Below are 13,498 nucleotides of genomic sequence, written 5' to 3' on the forward strand. Positions count from 1 at the left end.
TCCTTCTTGCCCCGTGTCCAAACACCCTTAACCCTTTCAGCTACAGCGTCCACACTCGTACATCACTAATACATGACTGTTTAAATCACCTCCAAATATTATACACAAAATTATCCTGAGTTTTATTACTCATTTTGTTTTTTTACCAAGTGTTGCTCTTCCCAGTCCAACGTGCTGACGTGATCCGAAACATCACATGTTCCTGTCTAAACAAATATTAGCATTGTTGATTTATTTAACAAGACGTCATAAAACTTCAGACCTAAATTACACAATCGTTTTGCTGAACTATGCACTGCAACAAGATCTTTTGTAACATTTCAGACTTCAAGGTTCAATAGTCAATATTTTCTGAATAATTTATTACGAGCACAAATAAAGAAAATTATGTAGAAATTATTTTTAAAAAAGGGCGGCACGGTGGTGTAGCGGTTAGCGCTGTCGCCTCACAGCAAGAAGGTCCTGGGTTCGAGCCCCGTGGCCGGCGAGGGCCTTTCTGTGCGGAGTTTGCATGTTCTCCCCGTGTCCGCGTGGGTTTCCTCTGGGTGCTCCGGTTTCCCCCACAGTCCAAAGACATGCAGGTTAGGTTAACTGGTGACTCTAAATTGAGCGTAGGTGTGAATGTGAGTGTGAATGGTTGTCTGTGTCTATGTGTCAGCCCTGTGATGACCTGGCGACTTGTCCAGGGTGAACCCCGCCTTTCGCCCGTAGTCAGCTGGGATAGGATCCAGCTCGCCTGCGACCCTGTAGAACAGGATAAAGCGGCTACAGATAATGAGATGGATGGATTTAAAAAAAAAAAAAAGCTTAAGCCCTTGTGTCAGAACAAGTGTATTATGTAATACTTTGGAAACTTGCCCCCGGAGCCCAGAATGCTTGTTTTTATTTTAAATCATTTTATAGCCACGCCCCCAACTGCTCTCCACGTCCTCATAAATCATTAAGAAATCAATCATCGCATGTTTATTGCTCTTTAACTTGGCTTTCGAGCAGCTGAATATCCGAGTGCACTTCAACACTGACGTCCTTGAGAACGCTAACTCTCCATGAACCACCATAAGTTTTGGGGGTGGAGCTTTGTGTGAACAGGTGGAAAAAATGGGTTCCCTGCAGTTTATGTGGTCAGTGCTCACACCAGACCGATAGCGCTCCCTATAGCCCAGGCCTGGGTTTAGCCGTATCGGTGAGATTGATTCTGGAGCGATTTTTCCAGGCCTGGACCTGATCTGATAAACATCTGACCAATCAGGTCATAGTTTCCATGTGACGTTGTCTGAGCGCGTGCCATTTTTCCCCGGGAATCTTTGTACATCCTTGTTGCATCATGAAGTCACTGAATATGGATTCACGGAAAATAAAAAATATAATACAAAACACGAATCTTTTATTCACAGATATGTGATTTTCAGTGAAATATCAATAGTAAATTAATAAAGTAAACATGTAAATGCTGGTAAGATATTTTAATTATGAACTTCATTAGTCCAAACATTTAATTGTTTTAGACTTCTTAAATTTGTTTTATCCGTCATGCATCATCCGTATGAAATCGGTAACCAATCTGTAATATACCGAAACGTCCGTGACCAATCCGTAAATTATTAGCATCCGTATTAAAATCCGTAACCACTCTGTATTTTGTATCATTTTTTTTTATATCTCTGTAATCTGTGACCTATCCGTATTTTATCAGCCACCGGAGTGTGTGCATGGGTTGTTTTGGAGTCCAAGCTGTACAGTGTGACCCGGAATAATGTGCTACTACTTGGGAAAAACTTCCATGACTATTCCTAAGTTGCAGGTGTTTATTTCCCTGAGTGTCAGGACCGAGTGAGATTATAGTGGTGGTGTTTCTGCTCCAGACTGGAGCTAAACTCAGGCAGAGGAAGAGTCAGAGTTGGAGTTATAGGTAGAGTTATCGGTGTTGTGGGACCCCGGGGCCCTTAACCTTATTCAGCTCCACCCATTTAACTGTTAGAGACCAATTTTACCGAACGCACCTTTAAAATGTTGGGAGTATTTTTCAGCAGAAATGTTTTTAATCCTTTTTACTGTGTGCTTTAATTTCTGTTAACTTCATTCACTTTTAATGTTTTTTAGAAAAAAATGTGAAATGGATTTAAATGGATTTTGCATGCAATTATTGAGTAATAAATCCATCTAAAATAATCTGGAGATGTTTTATAATTTATGTATGAAAGGGTTAATGTTCCACGATCCTACACGAGTTTAGAAACGGATGAGGGATTCAGTGTCAGATCCTTGTAGCGTTATCCCTCAACATTAATTATAATATACAATTGTGGTCAGAAGTTTACATACAGTGAGAGGAATGTCATCTTGGATCTGAATGTCAGGGCAATATTTGGGTTTTCAGTCATTTCTTTGAACTGTTCTTTTTCTGTGGCAGAATGATTGTACAGCACACAGCTTTCATTAAAACAAAACACTAGAATTTGGTGCACAAGTTTTAATTTTCTTTGGGTTTTCTGAAATCAACACAGGGTCAAAATTATACATACAGGGTCAAAAATTTACATACAGCACACCTAATATTTGGATAAAGTGTCTCTTTGCAAGATTCACCTTGACCAAACATTTTTGTTCACCATGAACAAGCTTCTGGCAGAATTCTGGTTGGATATTTCATGACTCTTCATGGTAGAATTCAATTAAATTAGGTTTTTTTCTTGGTATAGACTCGACTTATAAGCACGGTCCATATATTTTCAATAGGGTTGAAGTCAGGACTTGTGTTAAGCTTAATGTGAGCCTGCTTTATGCTCCACAACCAGCTCTGATGCGTGTTTGGGTTCATTGTCCTGTTGTAACTCCCAAGTCGTGTTCAAGTTTCTGATGGTTTATGCTGAAGAATTCTGAGGTAGTCCTCCTTCTTCATTATTCCATCCACTTTGTGCAATGAACCAGTTCCACTGGCAGCAAAACAGCCCCAGAGCATGATGATCCTACCACCACCACCACCACCAGCTGGTACAGTATCCCTCTGTACATGGTGGTCACTGTGGCCAAACAACTCAGTCTTTGTCTCCTCTGACCATACAGCTTTCCTCCAGAAGGCTTTTTCTTTGTCCATGTGGTCAGCTTCAAACTTTAGTTAAGCTTGAAGGTGTCAGTTTTGAAGCAGGGGGTTATTTCTTGGATAGCAGCGTCTTAGTCCATGGTGATCTGAACTGTAGACAGTGATCCATCAGCTTCCAGTTCATGGCAGGGTTGTGCCATGGTGGTTCCCAGGTTGTTCCTGACCATCCAAACCAATTTCCTTTCAGCTGAGGGTGACAGTTTGGGTTTTCGTGAAGCAAAGTGGCTTGGCAAAGTGACTGCACCTCACAATAACTTGGATACAATTGTTTGAACTGATCTTAGAATTTGCAGTTGTTTAGAAATGGCTACAAGAGACATTCCGGAGTTGTGTATATCTGTGATCCTCTTTCTCAGATCTGCACTGAGCTTCTTGGACTTTCCCATTTTACTGTGTTAGTCAATCCAATGAGTGCTGTAAACAAACCCTTTTTATGAAGGCACAGAGAAGCTACCAGCTGTAGTCAATCATGATCACTAACAGGAACTTAAGAGACCTCAGCCTTGGCAAGATAAGAGACATTTTGGAAGTTTCAGCACCTCTGAATTAATAATCTAAGTGAGCGTATGTACATTTTTGACCCTGGATGTATAATTTTGACCCTGTGTTGATTTCAGAAAACCCAAAGAAAATTAAAACTTGTGCACCAAATTCTAGTGTTTTGTTTTAATGAAAGCTGTGTGCTGTACAATCATTCTGCCACAGAAAAAGAACAGTTCAAAGAAATGACTGAAAACCCAAATATTGCCCTGACATTCAGATCCAAGATGACATTCCTGTCACTGTATGTAAACTTCTGACCACAACGGTAATATTCATCATTGTTCATAATTAAATCCTGTTTTTCATGAAATTTAAATGTAAAACAAACAATCTGCACCTTCCAATATAAAATTATTCATAGTTTCTGAATAAAAACTCCACACTTTTAGAAAAAATGGTTCTTCAACGATTCTTTTAGGGTTCACTGAATAATTAAAGGTTCTCGTGTGGAACCTTAACCGGGGACTTAAACCTATCTCTCATAAATACTTGTAAGAGCACACACAGTACTTGTACATACTTCTAATAAATACTTTTAAAAGTGTGCTAGAACCCTACAACCAAAGGTTTCCATATCAGACTGAGTTCTTACCCTTCCAGGGAAACACACTACCTTTAAAAGGTACTTAAATATTTTTCTGATAAATATTTCTAAGAATAGACTTATAAATGTTTCTAATAATAAGTCCAAGACAGTCCTTGGACATACTCCTGATAAATACTTCTCAGAGTGTACTTCTCTTTTGAAGAAACAGATCTGAGAGTGAACCGATACACTACAGGCTTTAGATGAATAATTTCAAGAGCGTACTTGTTCATACTTGTAATAAATACTTGTAAGAGTTTCCTGTACATATGTTTGTGTACTTGTACATGTTTCTGTTAAACACTTCTCAGGAGATCCCACTGCATCCTTCTAAAACTACTGGACTGATAAGTGCATAGTTGTACAAATTCTATTAAATATTTCTAAAAAAAAAAAGTGTGCTGGTACAGTGGTGCTTGAAAGTTTGTGAACCCTTTAGAATTTTCTATATTTCTGCATAAATATGACCCAAAACATCATCAGATTTTCACACAAGTCCTAAAAGTAGATAAAGAGAACCCAGTTAAACAAATGAGACAAAAATATTATACTTGGTCATTTATTTATTGAGGAAAATGATCCAATATTACATATCTGTGAGTGGCAAAAGTATGTGAACCTTTGCTTTCAGTATCTGGTGTGACCCCCTTGTGCAGCAATAACTGCAACTAAACGTTTGCGGTAACTGTTGATCAGTCCTGCACACCGGCTTGGAGGAATTTTAGCCCGTTCCTCCGTACAGAACAGCTTCAACTCTGGGATGTTGGTGGGTTTCCTCACATGAACTGCTTGCTTCAGGTCCTTCCACAACATTTCCATTGGATTAAGGTCAGGACTTTGACTTGGCCATTCCAAAACATTCACTTAATTCTTCTTTAACCATTCTTTGGTAGAACGACTTGTGTGCTTAGGGTCATTGTCTTGCTGCATGACCCACCTTCTCTTGAGATTCAGTTCATGGACAGATGTCCTGACATTTTCCTTTAGAATTCGCTGGTATAATTCAGAATTCATTGTTCCATCAATGATGGCAAGCCGTCCTGGCCCAGATGCAGCAAAACAGGCCCAAACCATGATACTACCACCACTGTGTTTCACAGATGGGATAAGGTTCTTATGCTGGAATGCAGTGTTTTCCTTTCTCCAAACATAACGCTTCTCATTTAAACCAAAAAGTTCTATTTTGGTCTCATCCGTCCACAAAACATTTTTCCAATAGCCTTCTGGCTTGTCCACGTGATCTTTAGCAAACTGCAGACGAGCAGCAATGTTCTTTTTGGAGAGCAGTGGCTTTCTCCTTGCAACCCTGCCATGCACACCATTGTTGTTCAGTGTTCTCCTGATGGTGGACTCATGAACATTAACATTAGCCAATGTGAGAGAGGCCTTCAGTTGCTTAGAAGTTACCCTGGGGTCCTTTGTGACCTTGCCGACTATTACACGCCTTGCTCTTGGAGTGATCTTTGTTGGTCGACCACTCCTGGGGAGGGTAACAATGGTCTTGAATTTCCTCCATTTGTACACAATCTGTCTGACTGTGGATTGGTGGAGTCCAAACTCTTTAGAGATGGTTTTATAACCTTTTCCAGCCTGATGAGCATCAACAACGCTTTTTCTGAGGTCCTCAGAAATCTCCTTTGTTCGTGCCATGATACACTTCCACAAACATGTGTTGTGAAGATCAGACTTTGATAGATCCCTGTTCTTTAAATAAAACAGGGTGCCCACTCACACCTGATTGTCGTCCCATTGATTGAAAACAGCTGACTCTAATTTCACCTTCAAATTAACTGCTAATCCTAGAGGTTCACATACTTTTGCCACTCACAGATATGTAATATTGGATCATTTTCCTCAATAAATAAATGACCAAGTATAATATTTTTGTCTCATTTGTTTAACTGGGTTCCCTTTATCTACTTTTAGGACTTGTGTGAAAATCTGATGATGTTTTAGGTCATATTTATGCAGAAATATAGAAAATTCTAAAGGGTTCACAAACTTTCAAGCACCACTGTACATACAGTAATAATAAATACTTTACTTTTAAAAGTTTAGGTGTACAAGCTTTTAATAAATACTTCTAAGAGCATACTTAAACATACTTCTAATAAATACTATACTTCTAAGAGTGTATTTACACAGACCTGTACTACAAGTGCACTTGGAGATACCTGTAATAAATAATTCCAAGAGTGTACAAGTGTGTACTTCTGATAAATACTTCTGATAAAGCCAAGTACTCAGACATACGTCTAATCAGTACGTCTAAGAGTGAACTTCTACAGACTTGTGATAAATAACTGAGAATAACACATCAGATTAGAATAGGACACTGGAGACTCATAATTAAAACAGGATTATTACGGGCTCAAAATAAATCATGTTTGAGTGTTCGAGGGGAAATACAGGAACAGAGGCGTGAAGTAAACTCCAATATGTGGGTGTAGGTACTGGTGCTAGTGTTGCTGTTACTATTAGTACTGATGCTGGTGCTAGTGCTACTATTAGTGCTGGTGCTACTGTTGGTGCAAGTATTAATGCTGGTGCTGGTGCTTTGTGTTGGTGCTAATATTGGTGCAAGTATTAGTGCTGGTGCTACTATTAGTGCTGGTGCTAGTGTTGGTGCAAGTATTAATGCTGGTGCTGGTGCTAGTGTTGGTGTTACTATTAGTACTGATGCTGGTGCTGGCGCTAGTGCTACTATTAGTGCTGGTGCTAGTGTTGGTGCAAGTATTAATGCTGGTGCTGGTGCTTTGTGTTGGTGCTAATGTTGGTGCAAGTATTAGTGCTGGTGCTACTATTAGTGCTGGTGCTAGTGTTGGTGCAAGTCTTAATGCTGGTGGTGGTGCTAATGTTGGTGCAAGTATTAGTGCTGGTGCTAGTGTCGGTGCAAGTATTAATGCTGGTGCTAGTGTTGGTGCTAATGTTGGTGCAAGTATTAGTGCTGGTGCTAGTGCTACTATTAGTGCTGGTGCTAGTGCTGGTGCTAGTGCTACTATTAGTGCTGATGCTGGTGCAAGTGCTACTACTAGTGCTGGTGCAAGTGCTACTATTAGTACTGGTGCTAGTGCTGGTGCTAGTGCTACTATTAGTGCTGGTGCAAGTGCTACTATTAGTACTGGTGCTAGTGCTAGTGCTACTATTAGTGCTGGTGCAAGTGCTACTATTAGAACTGGTGCTAGTGCTGGTGCTAGTGCTACTATTAGTGCTGGTGCTAGTGCTGGTGCTAGTGCTACTATTAGTGCTGGTGCAAGTGCTACTATTAGTACTGGTGCTAGTGCTGGTGCTAGTGCTACTATTAGTGCTGGTGCTAGTGCTACTATTAGTACTGGTGCTAGTGCTACTATTAGTACTGGTGCTAGTGCTGGTGCTACTATTAGTGCTGATGCTGGTGCAAGTGCTACTATTAGTACTGGTGCAAGTGCTACTATTAGTACTGGTGCTAGTGCTGGTGCTACTATTAGTGCTGGTGCAAGTGCTACTATTAGTACTGGTGCTAGTGCAGGTGCTAGTGCTACTATTAGTGCTTGTGCTAGTGCTACTATTAGTGCTGGTGCAAGTGCTACTATTAGTACTGGTGCTAGTGCTACTATTAGTGCTTGTGCTAGTGCTACTATTAGTGCTGGTGCAAGTGCTACTATTACTGCTGGTGCTAGTGCTGGTGCAAGTGCTACTATTAGTACTGGTGCTAGTGCTGGTGCTAGTGCTACTATTAGTGCTGGTGCTAGTGCTGGTGCAAGTGCTACTATTAGTGCTGGTGCTAGTGCTACTATTAGTGCTGGTGCTAGTGCTGGTGCTAGTGCTATTATTAGTGCTGGTGCAAGTGCTACTATTAGTACTGGTGCTAGTGCTGGTGCTACTATTAGTGCTTGTGCTAGTGCTACTATTAGTGCTGGTGCAAGTGCTACTATTAGTACTGGTGCTAGTGCAGGTGCTAGTGCTACTATTAGTGCTTGTGCTAGTGCTACTATTAGAACTGGTGCTAGTGCTGGTGCTAGTGCTACTATTAGTGCTGGTGCTAGTGCTGGTGCTAGTGCTACTATTAGTGCTGGTGCAAGTGCTACTATTAGTACTGGTGCTAGTGCTGGTGCTAGTGCTACTATTAGTGCTGGTGCTAGTGCTACTATTAGTACTGGTGCTAGTGCTGGTGCTACTATTAGTGCTGATGCTGGTGCAAGTGCTACTATTAGTACTGGTGCAAGTGCTACTATTAGTACTGGTGCTAGTGCTGGTGCTACTATTAGTGCTGGTGCAAGTGCTACTATTAGTACTGGTGCTAGTGCAGGTGCTAGTGCTACTATTAGTGCTTGTGCTAGTGCTACTATTAGTGCTGGTGCAAGTGCTACTATTAGTACTGGTGCTAGTGCTACTATTAGTGCTTGTGCTAGTGCTACTATTAGTGCTGGTGCAAGTGCTACTATTACTGCTGGTGCTAGTGCTGGTGCAAGTGCTACTATTAGTACTGGTGCTAGTGCTGGTGCTAGTGCTACTATTAGTGCTGGTGCTAGTGCTGGTGCTAGTGCTATTATTAGTGCTGGTGCAAGTGCTACTATTAGTACTGGTGCTAGTGCTGGTGCTACTATTAGTGCTTGTGCTAGTGCTACTATTAGTGCTGGTGCAAGTGCTACTATTAGTACTGGTGCTAGTGCTGGTGCTAGTGCTACTATTAGTGCTGGTGCAAGTGCTACTATTAGTGCTGGTGCTAGTGCTGGTGCAAGTGCTACTATTAGTACTGGTGCTAGTGCTGGTGCTAGTGCTACTATTAGTGCTGGTGCTAGTGCTACTATTAGTACTGGTGCTAGTGCTACTATTAGTGCTGGTGCAAGTGCTACTATTAGTACTGGTGCTAGTGCTGGTGCTAGTGCTACTATTAGTGCTGATGCTTGTGCAAGTGCTACTATTAGTGCTGGTGCTAGTGCTACTATTAGTACTGGTGCTAGTGCTGGTGCTAGTGCTACTATTAGTGCTGGTGCTAGTGCTGGTGCAAGTGCTACTATTAGTACTGGTGCTAGTGCTGGTGCTACTATTAGTGCTGATGCTTGTGCAAGTGCTACTATTAGTACTGGTGCTAGTGCTGGTGCTAGTGCTATTATTAGTGCTGGTGCTAATGCTGGTGCTAGTGCTACTATTAGTGCTGGTGCAAGTGCTACTATTAGTACTGGTGCTAGTGCTGGTGCAAGTACTACTATTACTACTGGTGCTAGTGCTACTATTAGTGCTGATGCTTGCGCAAGTGCTACTATTAGTACTGGTGCTAGTGCTGGTGCTACTATTAGTACTGGTGCTAGTGCTGGTGCTAGTGCTACTATTAGTGCTGGTGCTAATGCTGGTGCTACTATTAGTGCTGATGCTGGTGCAAGTGCTACTATTAGTACTGGTGCTAGTGTTGGTGCTAGTGCTACTATTAGTGCTGGTGTTGGTGTTAGTGTTGGTGCAAGTATTAGTGCTGGTGCTAGTGCTGGTGTTAGCGGAACACCAAAGTGGAACATCAAAGCGTGTGGAGTGGAGCTCCATACTTAAGAGAACGTGGTAAAGCTTCAACTTCATTTTTGATGGCTTGACCATACGAAGTCTGTGCAAACAATGTCCGTATCCCCCCACAGGAACCTGACTGTAAGTGCAAGGAAACGTCTTTCAAACATTCGGCCACCAGACAACAAAACCTGAGTCTTTATTTCCAACAGACAGATGGGTTTTTATCCAGCACTTATTTTTAATTTACTTTTAAAAAATAATGTAGGATTATTTACCAACACATTTTACACTCATCGGGACTCCGGTTTTACGCAGCGCCTAAATATACATCAGCGTCAGTGCGCTCTGCTCCATCACAAACACACACATTACTAAGTGAACTGAACACTATACAAACACAGTGGAACACCGCGTCCTTTCACATAAACACTGCACTGAATGCTGATAGCTGCCTCTGCGTGCGTGTGTGTGTGTAAGAGTGTGTGTGTGAGTGAGAAAAATTATAAACCACTTATGACACTCTGCAATTCACTTTCACACGTCTTACATAATCTCTGATGGGCTGAATCTCCTCCACCATCTGCCACATCAAACTGTGATGCACAGTGCTCTCTCTCTCTCTCTCTCTCTCGCCCATTTATTTCTCTGGCTAAGCTTTGACTCAGCGATCAGCAGCACAAAACCCAGAGAAGTGACAGGAAGATGGAAGACGCCTCTCGCTGTTCTCTCTTCAGCGTTTCTGTCACGCTTCTCTCCGCCTGTCAACATGTCATCGTCGTCCCTCATGCATTAATCAGGCTGAACCGGCCGTCTCGCTCAACTCCAGGGTTCTTCCTCGTGCCATCTTAGAAATATTTTCTGTTCCGTGTTTAGAGTGATTCTGTGATGAAGTGTACAGAGTGTACACTTTTTAATCTGTGAAATGTCATTCTGTGGAACGTCTTTGTTTCCATTATAGCAGCTATAAACAGTCGTTCCCTCAACAGTCTGTTTTTTTCCTCCATCTTCAAATTAATAAGACAAAAAACAAACAAACAAAAACCCCAGCTCGTCATGTTACTGAGAAACTGCAGGGAAACGTGAACTCCTGTCCTGATCGATTTGTCCAGCGTAGATCAGATTTTCTCTCATCAGTCTCACAGCTACAGGATTTATCTAAACTTTGAAAACAACCCCATTTCCTTCTGTTCAGCTTATTTCTAGATGATTGTGAAGTCTAACGGCTTTTGAATCCATGCTTTAAAGATATAAATTATTGTTAATCTGTTGTTCAGAAGGAAGAACGAATGCGAGCTTCTGTGCGTTATTCTGTGTGTGTGAGCTACTGTAACAGACGCATGCGATTGGCTGGCGATGTTCTGACTGACAGAAGAGAGAGGAACAGCCGTCCATGACTTCCAAACAGCATGGCCGTTTATTCTCTTTCCCAAATGTGGGGCAATGTCTGAGAAAGCAAGCCAGTTTGTGGTTCAACTTGTCATGTGACTTCCTGTTTCAAGACCGGTAAAGGCAGGAAAAGGGTTGTTGCAGTCAGCACTAAGCCCAGGTGTGAATGGGGTTAAATGTGTCCCGATTACCCCCCTTTCCACCAACACGAACCAGGTGCTAGTTCTGGGCTGGTGCTAGTGCTGGTTCAGACCTGGTTCAACTTGTGAACCTTCTAAGAACCTGTTTGCTTTTCCACAGGCTCGAGAGCCACATTATTACATCAAGCACAACAATAATAATGGACTAGATTGTCTCTTTTTCTTCTTCTCCAGATTAGTCAGACTGGACGCTACACTCGCTCTGTTTTTTAAACATGGAGGTCACAAAGTTTTATTAGTCTTGCTGGTCATGATGATCCCACCCCCAGTCCCTGATGTAAGCAGTTCTTGGTTCTCAACCAGCAAAACACTGATGCCACTCTGGAAGCAGTTTTCCTGATCGAGAGCTGGTTCAAGATTAAGCACCAGCTCTAAACCAGCTCCAGAACTGCCTCGGTGGAAAATGCGTAATAGACACCTTGTGATCCGATCACTTGAACCACATTTGGAGGTCGGAGTCTCGATTCGTCCCAGACAGCAACAAAGGACCAAATAATCGACTGGATCATCGCCTTCACTGGAAAATCCATAATTACGGAAAACGGATTAGAACTCGGGCTGAACCGTACAGCTCTCTGCCGCTGGCGAACGGATAAAATAAACACCACGCAGCTTTTCATAACTTCATTCTTCATCTCATCTCTCATTCATTTATACGTTTCATGAGCAGATGATTTGATTAAATCATCTGAAAGTGTGTGCGAGTCTGAGACAGGATTTGTGGGACATTTGTGCTTGAAAATAAATGCAGCTAAAGAATGATATAATAAATAAGTGTCAGGATCTGTCCAGAAACAATGCACGAAATCCGATCGCCATCAGGACGCAGGCTAATGTTGGGTGTGAACAGGGGTTTTGATTTATAAAACCAGAATTCCGTTGCAATAGAGCACTAATTAGCTTCATGGAGCAAATAAATGTCCATCTTGTGCAAAACTGCCGGCTAAAAATATTCTTAAACATGAATGTTTACAGATCTTCCTGCAGTATCACTCTATCGATTGAAATTGCACCAACAATCGATTTCTAACCACAGTGTACAATCCTCCGTGCCAGTTCCACGCAACGTATTCAGAAGGCCAAAGAGAAGCAGCGTCTCACAGCAGATCAGAGAGATTCTACACCACGGCGTGAACACGGAGCTGCTCGTTCAGCCTGTCTGGAAACACATCCATCTTTAGATGGATGGATTTTTCACTCGGGTATCAGACAGGACATAAATACGACCTTAAATCACATTTACTCACGACTATATCATATTGTAAAATACAGAACGAGTTTTTTTTCCTGCAAGCAAAACCACCACAGGAGCAGCCTGCGCTGAACGCCTGTTCCTTCTCAAGAAAAGGAACGGCGTCCTAAATACAGGTCAGCTCCCATTTACTCAAACACACAGATGTGATGAAGCACAGAGGGCTGACGGGAAACAACCAATCAGAAAGCTTTAATTGAATTTAACAGCGTGGAAATCAAACGCAGGCGCTGAGAGTACGACGACACAACTGACTTCATGCTGTCGCAAAACGAACACACAACACGCTGTTTACGCTCCGTGGAACCATGTGGGCTTCTCTTCCTGTCCAGGAGGAACCTTCGACAGGAACTAAACACTCCTCTGTTTATAGGTACATTTAATGTTCCTGAAACTAGTTAGTTCGTGTTGTCACTGACGTTCCCTCACCAGCCTCTCTCTGTATTCTCTCTCTTGAAGTTAATCAGATAAAATCATGGCAGCTTGTTCCATCATGTTCCTGAGAAACTGTAAAGAAGAAGTGTAAACTCCTCTGTCCTTAAAGTTCCAGCTTCACCTCTGACTGGTACAGAGTGCTGACACTGGAGACTCCTTACAGAAACCACACACACATTTCAACTTAGTTTAAGAAAACGTATCATCAGTGGAGTGTCCAACATCCGTACACGTCCCTGTGAATCAGCCGTTACTATAGAAACAATAACGTATTCAAAAGAGCGCTTTAATAGATGTTAGGGCGGCTTCATCATCCGAGATGTTCTGGTTTACCACCACACATCTGTCTAGCATCAGGCTTTCTATCTCAGCAACACTGTCGAGTTCGGGGTCTCTGTAAAGCATGTCAAGGAATGTAAGGTGGGGACGCCGGCGTCCTCGTTCACCATGCTTCAGGTCCCAGAACAGCAGCCTGGAGGACGTCATGTCGTCTGATGTGGCCTGCGAGCTTCATCTTC

At 42.1% G+C, this 13,498-nt stretch overlaps 1 protein-coding gene across 3 annotated transcripts in view; it reads right to left on the minus strand.

The window, feature by feature from the left end:
- Positions 1-13,498, minus strand: part of iqsec1a (IQ motif and Sec7 domain ArfGEF 1a) — a 93,797-nt gene that overhangs the window by 39,635 nt on the left and 40,664 nt on the right. The window lies entirely within an intron of this gene.

This window comes from Neoarius graeffei, chromosome 13, assembly GCF_027579695.1.
Source record: "Neoarius graeffei isolate fNeoGra1 chromosome 13, fNeoGra1.pri, whole genome shotgun sequence".
NCBI lineage: Eukaryota > Metazoa > Chordata > Actinopteri > Siluriformes > Ariidae > Neoarius > Neoarius graeffei.